The sequence below is a fragment of the Antrostomus carolinensis genome, unplaced genomic scaffold (assembly GCF_000700745.2).
Source record: "Antrostomus carolinensis isolate BGI_N321 unplaced genomic scaffold, ASM70074v2 scaffold11390, whole genome shotgun sequence".
In the NCBI taxonomy this organism is placed as follows: Eukaryota; Metazoa; Chordata; class Aves; order Caprimulgiformes; family Caprimulgidae; genus Antrostomus; species Antrostomus carolinensis.
The window spans coordinates 33,089-38,437 of NW_010286588.1; positions in this window are offsets into that span (position 1 = coordinate 33,089).

The window sequence follows — 5,349 nt, forward strand, 5'->3', positions numbered from 1 at the left end:
CTGTTAATACAGGATACACTGTAATTGTGAGCGGTACAGAAAGCAAGTTGATTAGATTGCACATGTGCAGTCTGGAAAACCTCACCTTAGGAGGAATCTGAAGGACTGGCTTCCATTTTTTTCAAGCAGAAAGACTATATGAGTGCTTGAAAAAAAAAATCTAGCCAGGTTTTTTTTTTTAATAAAAAAGCAGCAAACAATGAATATTGACTATGCATAGTTAATAAGAAGGACTACACTAGCACAGCTCTAATTTATAAAGGGATTACTAGAAAAAGATGTTGGATGAAATACAAATCTATTACAGATACCACTATATTATAGAATCATAGAATGGTTGGGGTTGGGAGGGACCTTAAAGCTCATCCAGTTCCAACCCCCCTGCCAGCAGCAGGGACACCTTCCACTAGAGCAGGCTGCTCAAAGCCTCATCCAGCCTGGGTTTACATTCAGAGAGGGGGGAAAAAAAAAGAGATACACTTCTAGGAATTTATCATCCAGCTTTATTTAGTAAACTTGAAACTGAGCAACATATCCATATTGGTCTGTAATGCAGGAATGGTTTCATGATGTTTTTAATAAGAAGTCTGAAATGTAATCATTTCCTGAGAAGACTTTAAAACAGAGCCCACCCCAGTCCCCATATACTGCTTTTGCAGCGTACCTGGCTTGGTGACACCACAAAAAGACACACAGGCTTCCAGTCAAAGTGAAGATCAACCTGTGATTCCTTGCTGGTTTATGAAATCGAGATAGATTTTTAAGCTGAAGTCATGAAAACTGGTGAAAAGGTTACAAAGATCAGCTTGATGGTGCTGAGATCTAAACCCAAAGGTCTTCTGAAAGCCAGCCTATGCCCGCAGATTGCTCTGAGGAGCTCACCCAAAGCGTACCCAACGCATCTTCAACTAGAAGAGAACTAAAAAGGAAATTTCAAACTTATTGCTGCATGTTTTCCAGCAGCAGACAAAACTACAGCCTGCTTTTCCATCTAATACATTTAGGATGCAAACCTAAGTCTGGAAAGAGTAATCACACCTGTATTTCATGGCTGCACAACCCACCCAGACAGGTCCATTGCGCTGCACTTGAACTGGATTTTATTACCAGTGCTAATGATAGTATTGGTAAGGATTTATATGCAGGAATACTCATGTGATAAAAAGGATTTTTTCTTTTTTTCCTGTTTCCTAGAATATCTAATATATAAAAGCACGAAAGGGTGAAGCTCAGTCTGGTAGCTACCTATACTTATTGTAGAAAGGTCACTTAAATTGTATTGTGTTTGAGATTAATTGGAACTTATTCTGAGCACCAAGATCCACAAATATATAAGGAATTAACTAGTTTATTAGAATAAACTTATTTATTAGAATAAACTAGTTGAGGAGAATGGCCTGAAGCACCAGAGGGAGTGGACATCACGAGTTACTGAGCAGACAGAACGGCCCACTCGCCAGAAGATCTGTTCTAGGGGAACAAAATCCAACAGAACAAGTAGCACAGATAGAAATAGCATCTTGAAAAAACTTCAGTTACCGCACAGCTATCTTTTTCAAGTACTTGTCCATATATGTTATTCTATTTGTTTCCACAGTGATCTCATACACACTTTCTAGATCCACAAATATATCTAAGAACAGACTACAAATATATACTCCCAGCTTTGATGTTTCTGCAAGCAGGAAGCACGTTTTTATCATTCTGTATTTTTTTTTGATAATACCCAGGGAAGAGTTTCTCAAAGGAAAAATAAAGAGGTTATTTTCAACCTAATAAAGCAAACTGAGTTACAATAGAAAGGTCCCAAAGCATATTTTGTTGATCTTTAGACAAATGTTATTTGTCTTATCGTTGTTCTCAATGCTTGCAGGTCAAACAAGGACTGTACTTCATATAAACTGAGCCAAAGTACATCCATTAAATGCAAACACAACAGCAATTAACTTCAGCAGTGCAAGAATCAGGAAAAAAGATAAACAAAGTGAAGTAACAAATCACCTGACCTGTTGCCACACTGTGTTATACACATGATGAGCACCTTTTCAGACAAGGGTTTCTCATTATAATTCTCTTTTTCAGCACGTTCTACCAAGCCTGCATCCTAGTTCATCAAAAAGTCATTGGGGAAGGATGGAGAAGTGTCACCAAAGCTCTGCACCTTCATGCAGAAGTCTGCAAGACTTAGTGTCTTCTGAGGGGCTAAAAGCTTAATCCTAAAAATGTAAAGACTGACCTGATGTGCTATAACAGGCTCGTTTCTTTTCCTAAAATGATATTTAACAATAAAAAAAATAAATGAGTTTGCAAGTCAACATGGGTCCTACAGTAAACTTGGAATTTCGGTGTAGGTTTTTGTGTGACAGTAACTATACTAAACTTAAACTTAGAGAAGCTGTGGCTGCTCCTCCCTGGAAGTGTTGAAGGCCAGGCTGGATGAGGCTTTGAGCAACCTGGTCTAGTGGAAGGTGTCCCTGCTGCTGGCAGGGGGGTGGGAACTGGATGAGCTTTAAGGTCCCTTCCAACCCAAACCACTCTGTGATTCTATGATAAATTCTCCAGGATTATAGTATGACTTGGGGGGTGAGGGGAGACCTCTCAGGAAATCTGTATTTGCTTAGATACCTCCTGAAAATATTTCAATTTTTTTGCAGTTCACATCTTGTCAAAATGGAAAACTTGTATGGATGAGCCTGCCATGGAAGTATAAAATTCACTAGCTGAGATGAACACTGCTGAAAAAGAGCTTTCCAGGGGAAGAATCCAGTGCTGGAAAACTGAAGAACGATCTATCTAACGGCACTACACTGAGCCTCAATAGCACAGGTTCCTAAATATAGTGGAAACTATGGAGGATGATGTTATTTAAGAATAAGAAATACAACTGAGAAAGGAGGAGAGGAAATAAAAAAGAAGAGAATAATAATATCACTCCACTACCACACTGTTAAAAAATTCCTTGCAACCCCTTGTTTGCTAGATGGATGGCAAAAAGAAAATAAATACTTTTCTACTAGAAATGAGTCTTCTACATCTACAGATATCAGTAGAGATAAAAATTTTTAAAATAGCTGCTAATTTTAAATTTTTAAAATTTTAAAAATAGCTGCTATAACCACTTGATTTTGTTATTATTATTTTTTTTAATTTAAAAAAATATTTTAAAATAGCAGCTATTTTTAAATTTTAAAAATAGCTGCTAATTTTAAATTTTTAAAATTTTAAAAATAGCTGCTATAACCACTTGATTTTGTTATTATTATTTTTTTTAATTTAAAAAAATATATAGATAGTGAGTGTGAATACAGATTCTACTTGGCACAGACAATATATCAAATCATTCATCTGCTTCTGAAGTCAGGCAACACAAAAACTGTTCAGTATCACTCTTGGATCCAAGAGAGCTTCTAAAATGGAATCAGGTAACACATACCAAATGATCAGACAGCACGCACAGTATTTGATCTCTCTTTTGGTCACAGATCCAAAGGCTGGTGCTCTGGCAAAGGAAGGTGGAGTTGGACCATTCATTAGCTTGTTGGGGTTTTTTTTGGCATTAACAGCCCATGCACAATGCATCAGTCTTTGTGAGGTGAGCTACAGAATGAATACACGCTTCAAGAGCTCTGTACACCGTGTCAGTAGATCATCGTTTCTCTTCAGGATGCAAATAATGGGCCAAAACACTCTGATATTTTTAATCTCATCAACACTTCATTTTTTACAGTTAAGTTCCATTTAATATTTAAAGACACTGCAATATTGTAGATCTAGTAAGAGAGATTTGGCAGGCTTGGGTATCGAGCAACTTAGGCAAAATTTTTTGAGCAGAAACATCACTTCAGACCACAAAATACTATCCATCCACGACTTGCAACACAAAATTAGATGCAGTCAAATGGAAGAACCAGGATTTTGGAATCTGTAGAAGAGATGTTGTTAAAACATACTGAACACCCAAGTTAGAAGAAACTCCCTACTTGTGAATCCCTGTGCAAAAGTGGCCACTCAACGTTCTGAAGCTCAAGCTTCAGTAATTACCCACGCTGAAGAAACCTGGGCACCTGTAAAACTGTGAACTCATTCTGGCGACTTCTCCAGAAGAATATTTAAGAAAGACTATTAAACTTTTTATTAATTAAAACAAAGAGCCACAGTATTCAGAGACCTGAGACTCTGGAAATGGTGGTGACAAAACGAATGGAAAGCATCTTTAAAGGGCAGGGACACAATTCAAGGATGCAAGTAAAGATGAGGAACCTTTAGTTCGCTTGTTTCACTTTCAGGAACTCCATGGTACCATCCAAAGTAACGTCTCCATGTGAGTGGTTAAAGAAGGTGGGATTAAGGAGGCAGTTGTGATACGTGGAATACTGGGGAAGAGGCCACTGCAGGAGGCATAAAAGTGGCATCTAAATCTCGCTGAACACTTGCTCAAGTGAAAAAAGCTGAAATTACTCTTGAAATATGTGCTCCTCCTTGCAGCCCATCCAAGCAGCCTGTCCCACTGTTAGAAGGAATTAACAATGTCATAATAGGCTTTTGTAAAGAACTTCCATTTTCTGCCTTGCACTTCCCAGTATCTTTTTAAGATTGGATTTAAGGAAGCAGAGAAAAAAAACAGACCTCTGGTGTCCGAGTTCTCCAAAATTATTTCAGAGCAAAGCACGTGGCAGAAAATGGAGAAAAAAGGTCAGGTGACATCTATGTTCTTTAGGTAGAAATTAAGGTGCCAGTAAAGGCACAAGTGGCATCTATAGCATCAGCTGGCTACCTCTGAAATACTGTCATCCTCTGGGAATCTCTAGAAATTTCAAGTTAAGTGCTATTTTTCACACTTCGTGACTTCAAGGGAACACACTAAAACACAGGCTGATGTTTTCAAGTTCAAACATGCCGTTCCTGTCACAGCAAGGTGTGAGCAGCACAAACCAGAAAGGCTTTCTCATCCACCATCTCATGATTTTGGGGGGCCTTATGGTTTTTGGGGGGGGGGGGGGAAGCTTGAAAGATTCTGTAAATGGTCTGTTTTTTTGAAGCACAGCCTTGAGGTGACACTTGCCTCACACATGCTGGTAGCTTTTGTAGACATTACTGGTCAAATGTCCTCTCGCTGACACAACAGAGAAGGTATTACGAGATGAGATTAAAAATCTACCACAACAAATAATACAGGACTCAATACTCACCAGAAAAGTTTAAATTCTACAAGATTCAAGAGGTTAAAAAAAAACAGACCAGAGCCAAACAGGCACTAATCCTAGAAATACACACAGTTTCCAACTAGGATTATCTTCCTCTCCTCACAGAAAACCCCAAACATAATAATAATAATAATAATAATAATAA